General features: G+C 40.2%; 1 long non-coding RNA gene across 1 annotated transcript in view; it reads left to right on the top strand.

The window, feature by feature from the left end:
- Nucleotides 1–11,689, top strand: part of LOC141810970 (uncharacterized) — a 147,661-nt gene extending 135,972 nt beyond the window's left edge. Inside the window, exons 4-5 of the long non-coding RNA XR_012600133.1 lie at nucleotides 10,494–10,560; nucleotides 11,618–11,689. This is a non-coding gene — a long non-coding RNA (uncharacterized LOC141810970). The remainder of the gene's footprint in view (nucleotides 1–10,493; nucleotides 10,561–11,617) is intronic.
- Nucleotides 11,690–12,394: the final 705 nt, after the last annotated feature.

The following is a 12,394-nucleotide window of genomic DNA, read 5'->3' as shown; positions in this document are numbered from 1 at the left end:
GAATACTGTTTGGGGTATTTGCCTTTGACATCTTAATTTGTGTTCAGGAATAAGTCCCACACAAAACCTGCTGCACTTAAAACACCAAAGAAACGACTCTTGTGGTCACAGAAAGAGTATCTAGCTTTGCTTTCACTTGATCATTTCATAACCACAGCGTGTTATTATAGCAGTCTCCAGTATGAAAGCCACTGTAATGTGAGCATGCACAAAGAGGCTAATGAGGTCCAGTCTGAGCCGTTTGGCTGAACAATCTGCTTGAAATGCATGAAGGCCACTCAGTGTCTTCAGTTTAAAGGTCACGCCAAGTCCTCTTGTTTTTAGTGCTTGTTGTTTGGCTGTTTTAAACCACAAAAATGAGGGTGAGCATGAGTGCATGCAGGACTCAAATCTAAGTCATGCCTGTAGATATTTACACACACACACACACACACACACACACACACACACACACACACACACACACACACACACACACACACACACACACACACACACACACACACACACACAAATGCACACGCGTGTTGTAGAATAATTAGGCCGCTGGCTGCACAGTATTATTCCTGAATCTCATTAAAGCTGGGCTGCCTCCTGAGCGCTGCGCAGCGTTGTCTGGCTGAGCGCTGGGCCAAGCTGTGGATTGCTGCCACACTGAAGAGTTAAAATATCATTTTCCACAGTCGCTGCAGTAAAGACCTGAATACAGAACAGAAAGAGTCCAGCGAGCCAAGAGGTCTGATTGCAGGCAGATTTCAAAATAACATGTTTTCTATTGCCTGAGTAGGCTTCAGTCTACCTCAGTGTCGAAAGCAGTAAGTGAGAAACACCAGTGAACGTCAACATCAGTTCTGTTGTTGAATACTATATTTTTGCGCTGTTCAATACTAGAATAGAATTTTAGAGGGAAACAATCCAGACCAACATACTTCAGCTGCTTCCTAATGCCGCTATTATTAGAAATAATGACAACAATACTCCCAGAAAGCAAGGTATGGGGGTATTTTACCAGTGTCATTTGTCACATGTGCTTGCTGTGTTCAGTTCTGTTTCCAGGGGTCTTTGCTGTTGCTCTTTCTGCCTTGGCTTCAATATTCCACAGATCCATGTTTGCATGCAAATAACAATTCTCTTTGATGATCCATAAAGCTGCTTGTCCATAAACTAAAAGACATGTTTAATTAAGAAGGAAAGCTGGCAAGAAAAGGTTAATTAACCTTTATTTAAAAGACAAGGGAACAAGCACAGTTAACCTTTAACACTTATTAACCCTAAGAACAAAGACAGCATGAAGACAGAGCATCTCTGACTCAAGGTCACACACAAAAAGAGAAACAGTGCATCAATGAATCTCACATCCACCCTTGATAACTCAAAAACCTTCCTGATCAGCACACTGAAAGGCAGCAAATTCTGCAGCCTGCTTGGTTGAAAAACTGTTTTTGTTAGTGCAGTGTGTTGGCCTTAAAGAAAGTAAAAGAATCTGGCTAAAAAATAGAGAAGCATCTTTCTCTTTACAGCTGTCATCTCTGCACACTTCATGTATAGTCAAAAAGGCAACTGGCCTTGGTAATGGTTTCTAGGGATGTGATGACATTTAGAGGATGCATCTAAATGTGCAGCTGTCTGCAAAGATCACTTAGCAAAAATGTTATCTCATTTAGGGTTGCTGAATATGTCCAGGAAAATCAGCACAAAAACACTTTCTTTGTTATGAAACTATCCAGTATTCTGCTCCAGTACAGCCTCATCCAGCCTGCAGTGATGACAGACACTGTTGTTTCTGTCCTCCCGCTCCAGACGCCTTAACAGACTCTCATTTGAACCTCTCTTCAGGGATGAATTGATCTTGTCTGGAAGTTTGTGATTGGCGCTAAAATTGGACTGAACATGAGGAGCACCAGCCGCTTCAACACTTTCCTTCTCCTCACATGGGATTTGCTAGAGCTTACTCCACATACCCTGCAACAGTTTAAAAATGGATTTTCAGATTGATTAGCCACTCAATAAGTGAAGAGAAAAATTCATATCTATCAGCTAAAGTAAACAATATGTTTCATATCTGTTCAAATGCTGAAGTGATGCATTAACTGCCTTTCAAATTGTTTTAAGTCCATTGAACTTGTTGCCCCTCATTGGCAGAGAGAACAGAGTAGAAACTTATGAGGGATGTGTTACGCCCCAACTAAAGAGAATGGTCCTGTGGGGCTAACAACAATCCATAAATGATACATAAAATACAGAGAAACACATTCAACTAGTATGAAAGGGGGATTTATTATTAAAACAACCAGAGAGTTAGAAATTCAACCACACTAATACAAAAAAGAAAACAAAATCCCCCAAGGAGAGGCAGCAGGGCAGCAGTCCTCAGTTTCATCCTTCCTCCATTTGCATCGTTCACTTGCATCCTAGTCCCTCCCACCAGATTAGATTAGATTTCAGTTTTCAGTATTGATCCTCTGTTATTTTGATTTCATGATGGTTGAGTTCAATGTTTTGTGCTTAAAAGTCACAACAAACTCTTTTTATTCCCAGATTTATGAGCTGTTTCTGAAACATCCTCAATGCCTGTTCTCAGCTCGTCTTTTCTCTCTCATTAAACCCTGTTGTGTTTGTGAAGTTTCATGTAGAGAGGTCTGAGCTGCTGCTGCAGCGTCCAATCAGAGAGTGATATTCTAAATGGGGGTGTGCCTGACAGTGAAAAGACTTCCGCAAAGCCTGCTCTTGTGCTTCCTCGATCACTTCTCCTCAGATCAGTCTCCTCCCTCCTCTCTCCTCGGAGCACAATTATCGCTTTGGGACATCATTCAATATGGCGACTCAGTAAGTACTTCCTGTGCCAGAAAAGAGTGAGGAGAGAGGAGACTGCAGTTTATCGCTTTGAGACGCATCCCAGGTGAGCTTCGTTGATCATCAGCAGTCTCACGTGGAATCAAGGAGAGAAAGTCAGAGAACACACACACAGGAAACACAGCCGTAACAGATGTTTAAACACACAAGTAGCTGACTGAAAGAGACATCGACATTTATAAGAAGTTTGCAGACTTTCATAAGAAAATTAACACAGTGTTTAAGTGCCTTGAAATATCTGCAGAGAACAGAGAAGTAAAAAAATAAAAACTTGGCAGCACACACTGAAATCCTTGAAGGAGATTTCAAATTAATGCTTTCATTTTTCGGCGGAGAGTATTCTGTTTTATCGCTGAGGCGGCCTCGACTGTGCTTTGTGCTGTAGGAGCAGGTGCCTCTTTATTCATCTCAAAGTGAAGCTTTAATTGAGTTATAACAAGCAGCATACAGGAAAAACAATCATATTTATTTCTCTGAAGACACTCAGCAAACTAAAACCAAATGAATTAACAGCTAATGCTACAGTTGTGAGAGAAAAACATTATTGAGATCTGCTATCCTCACACATTATACAACAGCAGCCTGCTGGTTCAAATATTGCATTATAACATTTGGAGATACCTGACATCACTGTGCGAGCCTTCCACAAGAACCATTTTGAATTTTTCTTACAGGGAATTTCATCATAATTCATTATAGTGAAGCAAATTCCACTGCCTGTTTTTACAGAAACTGACAGCAGGTTGTCAAATTTATGTCAGTTAACAGTCTATCTATATTTAGTAGAGGGAGAGTTTCTAGAGCAGTGACCTTTTACTCTGGGGTTTTTGACCCATGTATGATATTATTAGATTGCCACACTGATTTATAAAACATTATGACATCATTAAAACTTACTGGATGCTTTAAATTCCCTCTGGGCAACAAATTCTTCATTGAGTCTTCTTACAGAGTGCACTTCTTAAAGTGTCCACTTGAAGCTGTCTCCAAAAGTTTTCCCCCCGTGTTAAAAATCATAGTGCCTAGAACAGACTGTATAAAACATGGATGTAGTCTTCTGACGTCACCTGTCTGTTTCTGGAACGGAAAATGAAGCACATTGGCTGTCACGGCCATATTGGTAGTGGCAAGGGCTCTGCGTACGGGGCACCTGTCGGTCACATGACCCTAAGCTGTGCCTCAGATTGGGCGAGCTTGCGATCTTAATATCCTTTTGAACAGCTGAGTTAGAAAAAAATGTACACCCCGTACAGTGTGTTCCGATAGTAAAATTTGCGATTCAGATAGGAGGCGTTTTTTGAACCAGGCTTAATTTCTGCTATGAAAATGGCTTTTTTTTGGCTTGGTGTGTATTTGACTTTCCCTACTTTTGGAGCCAGCCTCAAGCGGACACTAGAGAAACAGCAGATTTCAGTGCTTCCGCATTGTCTCATGTTCTTAAACTGGAAGTTTAAACTTGGCCTAAAACAAGGATGACCTCTGTAAAGTTTCTCCGATATTTCTGGAGCAGAATTTTAAAGCCCATTTATGACCTTTGCTATATTGCAAATGCAAACTCAACCTACTTTTTGTCAACCTAGCAAGAGGTGGAATTGTTAAGTTCATAAAGTCAGCCATGCACTTAACTATGCAAAACTGGTAGCCTTACAAAATTTGGTTGAATTTGAAAATAAAATATTCTGTGTTGAAACCAGTATTTTAGAAAAAGAGGGTGGACTTTTTGGGGGGCTTTATACTGTCCCTCCCTCTTAATAGCTTTCCCACAAGCTGCATAAAGATTGATGAAGTCTCCGTGATGTCACCTATCTGTTTCTGATACAGCAATTTGAAGCCTATCGTTGACAGATCCTGTTAGAGCCTGATTCTGTAACAACAATCTGAAATGTAACAAAAGCCCAAAATAACAATAACAACCAACAACCAACTGTTACATTTCAGTTATATTAATTTTCATTTTATTTTATTTTTTTATTTATTTATATTTTACTACATTTTTGGTCATTGTTACATATTGGGCTCTAACAGGGCCCATGTTAGAAATGAAGCAGGGTTTGAACCTCCTTATTAATAGCTTTTTTAAAATGGTGACTGCAGATGATGAGCTTCAAAACTACGCCTCAGAAACAAAGGCGTTTGTTTGTCAGACGCATTTTTGAAGGCAGAGTTTCAGATTCTAAGCTAAAGAGACTATGTCATGTCAAGGATCCACATTTGGTGGAGCTTAAGGTGCAAAGGACATTGTGGATAAACAACAAAAAAAAACATCAGCTGATATACCATGTCCACTCTGCCACTTCCTTTGACCTTAAGTTATTATTAGAAGATGGTCAAAGAGACGTGTGCTTGTCATACCTTGTACTCAGCACCTTTCTTACCCCTTGCTTGTAAACCTTGGACTATTGCAGACTCACACACTCATGTGAACACAGATCGATTAAAAACAAACTTGGCATATAGCAGCATTGACATTCTTCTCATGTTCTCCCCTTGAAGCCCCTCATGGCGACGTCTGCCCCACTGCCACAAACCACCACCCGCCCTCCAGCATCAAATGTCATGACCAGACGACTAGCAGGAACTGAGCCTGCTGCACAGCACACTTTCCTGACTGAAAGAAAAGCTCTACTTGTTTATGATGCAGCAGACGGTGGCCAACGTGCCCCCTTGTGTACAGAATGTAATTCATGAGAACAGATCCATGATGACCTGATGTAAACTCTTTGAAGAGGGTTAAAGGAGCATTCCGCTCCAGAGAGTAGTGCTTCTTATTGCTTCAGCTCCCTTGGGTTAAGTTTAATCTTATGGCATGGATGAATCCATATTCTGACTGTTCTTATATTACCTGATAACCTGGCTTTTCTGCTCTTTCTCTCTGCAGGATTTATCCAGAGTCAGAGCAAAGTATCAAAATATTTTACAAAAAGCATGCTTTGACATGCAGCTAGGATACTCTCTTAAGCAGCAGGTCGACTCTTCAGTAAACCAACCAAGAATTTACAATCACCATTTTAACATCAAAATCTCCACGCTGATAGGCTAAGTGACTGTTTTTTGTCAATGATGTTTGATGGTTTGACAGAGAGCCCAGCGGTGACTGCTTCTGGTTGAGAAAATGATTTTACTTTTTCAACAAAATGGTTGTTTGTAAATCTTCATGGTGTTCACACATGCTGTCAGCCTTGTCCTTTTTGATCTCATCAGCATTGCCACCTTAAGGCTGTGTCATGCTTCCCATTATACACAGAAATGGGACGCACGAAATCCACGCAAGAGAACACGTTAGGCTTATATGCTTTTTAACACCCCCGTGGGATGCCTGTTGGTGTCCTTTCCCAAACTGCAGGGGGCGGTGTATCACAAACACACGTCTACCAGAGTACTCAATGGGAGTTGTTCGACTTTGTTTACATCATGACATATCTGTCCCAGAGATTTTTCCAGGTTCCTTTAACAGATTCCTCTTCTCTGCTGAGAGTGGAAACAATTTCACACCGTGAATTATTTACCACTCTGTTATGACAGTGATCTTTGTATGAAGAGTCATACAGATGCCTGTATTTCTGCACTTCAACTACTAGGAGATCCTATTCTTCCGTCATTTTGTCCACACATCTCTGTCCAGCAGGTTAGAAATTTTCGAGTGTGTGCAGTGCGGAAAAGGACCGTGTGAGGAGGCGTAGGTGCAAAAACGACATCATTTGTCTACACGAAGCCGCGCATACCCCGCGGATGCTTCGCGCATTAATCAGCTTTTACAGGTAGAGGCAAAGTGGCGTGGGATTGATTCAAGACTTAAACAGTTACACATTAATGAATCATACCAATGGCACACCAACACAGCAAAACAAGGGATCCTCTCCACAGAAACACTGAGTAGCATGCATCTGCAGACGCTGGGGGTGCAGACTCAGGACCACATTTCTGGAACCCCAATTTTAAGTCCCATGTTGCAAGGTGAAGAAGTAGATATAGCAAAAAAAAAGAGAAAGACATGCAGGGAAGGGGCTGCAGGTTGGACTTAAACCCCAGACTAACCACTTGACTGCTTGCCTCATTGCGCATGTGCATTTTGAGCCACACTCACTGCACCGGTCCTGAAAAAGTTTTGTTTTATTGTGCTGGTACATTATTCACATTTCAGAAACTTGACAAGAAAATTCCTGTCTTCTATTTGCATTTTTGTTTTACTCTATATAAGTACTTCAGGTGTCATTCTGTCTTTTGATAGTTTGAAATTAGAAACTTTTTTTTGAAGGGGACTGTGGCTTATATTTAGTCAAAGAAGGTACCCCCCTAACTCAAACTTTAAGAAGGTGTCCCAAAACTAAGATCACAGGAGACTATTTCTGAAACTGCAGCCCTTGACTCTGACGACACATATTTTTGGAAGTAACTGATTTTTTTGATTGTAGTTTTGTTAGGTAATAACTATGACAAATGTAGCTTAAGTAAAACGCACTTCTGACCATTTAAAGATTATTCAATTCTGGGCTACTTTGACATAGCTGTAGGACATCGCTAAAGACTAATTTTATGACTGTTACTTTGTTTTATCTTTACACTTAGCAGGGATGTTCAGAAAATGTTTTTTTAACGATGATTTATGAATGAGTCTTAAAATTTGTCTCCATTTCTAAATAAAAATGCCTGAGAGAGAGGGAGCAGCAGCAGAGAAGGAAGCCTTTTCTTCTTCTACTCTTTAAATGAATGCAGTTCTACAATGATAGGGATTAATCTGAGCCAGCTGAGGATCAGGTTTCAGTCGGATAGCGAGACGTCCCAGTGAGTGAGTCATACTGATTATCACACAGACAAGGAGGGAAGTACACACAGACGTTCACACATACACACTCAGAGAGGAAGACACAAACACACACCAGATAGGCTGAGAGGAGACACACACACACACACACACACACAGGCTGGTCTCTGTGGGTGACCAGCTGGCAGCAGTTATCTCTCCGCTCAGAGCCACAGCACTAATCACACATATGGATCTCTGCGTAACACACTCTCAGACACACACACACACACACACACACACACACACACACACACACACACACACACACACACACACACACACACACACACACATGCAGACACTACCACATTCTTCAAAAGAAGCCATTAAGAGTTGGACAAAGAACATCAAACAGTGAGCAACAATTAGTCTTGGGTTACCTAAATGCTTGGATCTGAGGGCAAACACTCACACATGTGCACAATAAAACACGCACACACAAGCTTGTGTGTATACAGCACATGGCAGCAGGATTATACTGAAGCCCCCCTTGGTGAGCTGATCTGTCTTGGTCTAGCTGACAGACGGGTGGTTTTGTGCGTTAGTATTTAAACTCTTTGGGGGTTCTTCGGTCAACACCAAGTTTAATGTCTTCACCTCTAAAAACCTCCAGCAGCAGACAAACAGCACAACATGTCTGGGGTTAAAAAATAAGGATGGTGTAAAGTTGGTCACAGTTTTGATGTCTTTGAAACGTCACATTGCAGTCCCTGTGGTGTGAACTTCTGGTGCTGAATTCCTTGTTTATGTGTATTTTCATGCATGTATTGTAGTTCAGTATATTGTGTTTCCTGTTTTATTTTGTAGTTCTTGCTCCCTGTGGGTCTAATTTAGTTTTACTTCCTGCTCTTCTGTTTTCCTCCTGTTTGTTAGCACCCTGATAAAATTCACCTGTGCCTCGTTATCACACCTGTGTCTGATTACTCTGTGTGTGTACAGCCACTGTTTCCTCCTGCCTTTGTTAGTTTGTGGTCTTACCTCTCTGTGTCCCTGTGAGCCTCCTTTTGGCTCTTGATTCCTTTCCTATGTGTGTTTTGGACTCTTTCGATAGTTTTCTTAGCTTTGAGTTTTGCCTTTTGTTCCATTTTTCTTCTTTTCATCTGCGTGTGGGTCCTGCTCTTTCTTCTTTATTTTTATGCATAGTGACAGCAAAGAGTTGGAGCTGGGGTTGTAGTGTAGCCACCTTTACCAGCAGCTACGACACACCAACCTGTTCAAATTAGGACTTGTTCACACGTAGCTGGGTACTTTCGAAAACAAGTCATCTCTTCCCATTCATCATTTTTAAAAATACTTTTGTCCACACTCAGCGGGCACTGGTGAGTGCGGCATACCAAACCTATAATGGGCAGTGTTTTTCCGACATAATACCTGTGCCATCTAATCAGAATGAACCCCTGTCTTTCAACTGTGATGTTTAAAAGCCGAAAACTCTGTTTACCACAACTACACAAAAACCATTAAAGCAGAGTTTTCCAAAATCTTCACTCTGGCCAGAGTTTTCAGGAAACATCATCTTTAGTGACATTAAACTGCGAAATTCGTGTGGACAACAGGCTTAAAGGTATAAAAATATATGCAGTTTCTCAAATCCCCGGCTACTTGTGGACATGGCCTTAGTTGTATCTTTACATATGCATACACCTTGGCCTTTATAATCAGTTATGTGCATTATAATTAATATTATTAAACCATCCATTTGTAGATTTTTCAATAGAAAATTAGCAAAGGAGATCTAAAGATTTTGGAATCATAGTTTTTTCCTTAACATCTGTGATGCTGTGTTTTAATGTGGGTTATAATTTGGTTTCTTTGCTGTGAACTACTCCTGCACTTGATTTTTTAACAGTGGGTAAACAGTAAAAATCCCCCCCCCCCAAAAAAAAAAAAAAAAAATCCAAAATGTTGCCCTATGAAAATAGCTGAGTCCTCATACGTCATAAACATTTCATGGTAAATGTGTGATTAACCTTGCAAAATAGTGAAGAATATTAAAAGTGATTATGTTTAGGAGATTTTTTGAATCTACAATTTATCTAGTTATTAGTGAGTTATCTACTTGCAAAAGTTGCAGAATATAGAAAGAAGTCATTTCTGAAGCTTGTTTGTTGGACCTGTCCATAGCCCAAGAAACGCATCTTGTAATGAAATTTCCAGCCTCTCATACTCGGTTGCTGAGCTTCTACAGATTTAGCAGATGGACAGGATCAAAAGTTACTTCATATTTGTACAAGGAGTGTAATTTTGAAGCTCTGAAAACTGATGCTGTTTGACATGTCTGAAGAAAGACCAAGCTTCAGGGCTCATCGTGGTTCATTCTTTAAATCTGCCTTTAGAAACATCTTGAAACCAAAGTATCATGTGAAACACACCTGCATCGCACAGCAAAACCAGTCGAGCACCATTTATTAACACACTGACAGTATACTAGGTCCAATTGCTAGTTAATGACATCATTCACTTTGTTGAAGACTGGGTCACCGTTTTCCACGGCTTGGATCTCTCTTTATAAAACAAAACTCTTGAAAATGCGTCGCTTTTGACCTGGTTAATAGGTTTTTTTTACTACAAAAAGCTTGTTTAGCTTCAGATAACAAAAATTATGCAGCTCAAAACCAACACATCAAGATTATAACTCATGATGTTTTTCTTATGATGGGCTAAGGGACTCTTAGGGACAACATTTATACCAAATAAAGTGGGATATTTGAAGATCATTCCAGCTTCGTACATGTCTCAACTTTGAAGGTGTCGTTGATATATGCCAAAACGTAAATTCATGTTTGTTTTTTTACTTGAAATTGTGGAGCAACCACAAATTATTTCTGTTCCACAGGACCTACGGCATATATCTTTGGTGTGATGTGGATGCTAAAGAAGCTGGAGACCCACTTCAAGTGCAGGTACACTTTTCAAACCTTTGTTTTTTGGCCTCCCAAGAGCTAGATCAGCACAGCTGAAGCAATACATACAATCTTTAAAGAGTGTAAACCCTGTCCTTAAGTGAAATGATGTTTAAGCAAGGCTAAATATGAATTTAAGCATTTCTGTTGCATCCAAGTTTTAATCCCACAATATATACTGTAGCAACAGTTATAGCAGTTATATGTATTCCTGAAATCCTGCTTCAAACTGTCTCTTTTCAACAAGTCACTGAGGACATCCTCTGTCTGCATCCCCTAGACTTCCAGCTGCATCCCAGAAAGCCATATTTTAATCGATAATTAAAATGACAATTCAAGCAAATGTGTCCTTGTTCCTCTCCTAGCGTGACCTGGATGAAACCTGTGAGCATTAAGGTCTGAAATTTTTACAATTGGTGTAGCTCTCTCTGATCTCTGCAGTCGCCTGCAGCAGGGAGGTTAGAAAGTTGAATGGTGTAAAATAGGACTTATTGTTCAGCATAAAACTGATGACTTTAATTTGGATTACGCCTGAAAGAATGACAGAGGAGGTAGGTTGGAGGTCATTCGGAAAGCGGAGGTTATTACTGCTGAAGCGATCCTAGCTGAGAGCACACGGGCCTGCAGGAAGAATCCCAGATAACGCAGCGTTGTTCTGAACTGAATTACCTCCTGAAAACGACATTTACTTGGCACCTCCAGCAAAATGAATCCCACCCAGTCAGAGCGCACGCCTTTATTCATTTACTCTCCATATCACTTATGCCCATTACTGACTTCCAGCTTAAAATTACTTTCAACTTCAGTTTGGTCTGTGTGTGAAAATCAATCAGGCATGCTGCTCCTCTCTCTTTAGTTCAGACTGAACTTCCTAGAAGGAGGTAGTTTCACTTATCCTCCTCTCCGTTTGTGAACAGAAAAGTTTAAAACTCTCCTTCTTATCTTTTTCTCTCCTTCTTCAGAAACTTTTCACCAAGGTTTTTCACTTTTTTATTGTAGGCTTTTTTGTGATGAAACTTTTTGAATGATCAAATTTAATCGCTTATCCCAAAAACAGGAAGCTGGATTCAATCCCAGCTGTCACACAATAAAAGGCGACGTCAAGACAGGCTGCCAGTTGATCACAGGGCTGAAACACAAACAACCAGGAACACTGGGGTAAGACAGAGGATTGGCATCACAGTGTCATAAATTTAGAAAATTAAGAATTGGATCAATTAAAGTGGTGATGTGACAACATTAACCCATTTCTGCCCAAGTTTTTCAGAGTTGTAAGGCATATAGTTTTATTAGTTGAGTCCCTCTGAATCGTGTTGTGTATTTATTTTTTCCATTTTGTACTTTATTTTGAAGACAACAGGATTTTTATGACTGGTAATAATTGCCGAGGGTCAGCAATTGACCACCGGCAGTTGCTGACCACCGGTGTCTTTAGGTCACCTAATAATTAAATAGAAATAATAGTTGTTATTATACAAATAAAGTTATCAAGGAAATAATATTATAGTCATAATGAATTAATAAATGGTGGTAAGTGGTGGGGGTGGGGTGGGTGGTGGTAGGTGTGGGCATTAGCTATGGTAAGTACTTGTGTGTCAAGAAAATTGAACCTAACATGTCAATTATGAGCAATCCTGCAGGCAGTGTTTTCCTTTAGTTTTCAACTAGCTATGTGCCCACCAGCAACTCTTGTTACCACTCAAGCCCATGAGCAAAAAAATATTTATGCCAGGTACAATTTTTTGGTGGAGGGTTACTCTAGAGACTTAAATGATTAAATAATTATAAATATGTTTTGGAGAAAATCATAAGAAGTTTATGAAAATTAGCTCTT

The sequence above is a fragment of the Halichoeres trimaculatus genome, unplaced genomic scaffold (genome assembly GCF_033239565.1).
Source record: "Halichoeres trimaculatus isolate MK-OKI-2021-1 unplaced genomic scaffold, fHalTri1.1 fHalTri1_scaffold_21, whole genome shotgun sequence".
NCBI classification, from domain to species: Eukaryota; Metazoa; Chordata; class Actinopteri; order Labriformes; family Labridae; genus Halichoeres; species Halichoeres trimaculatus.
This window is presented reverse-complemented; position numbering and strand designations above follow the sequence as displayed.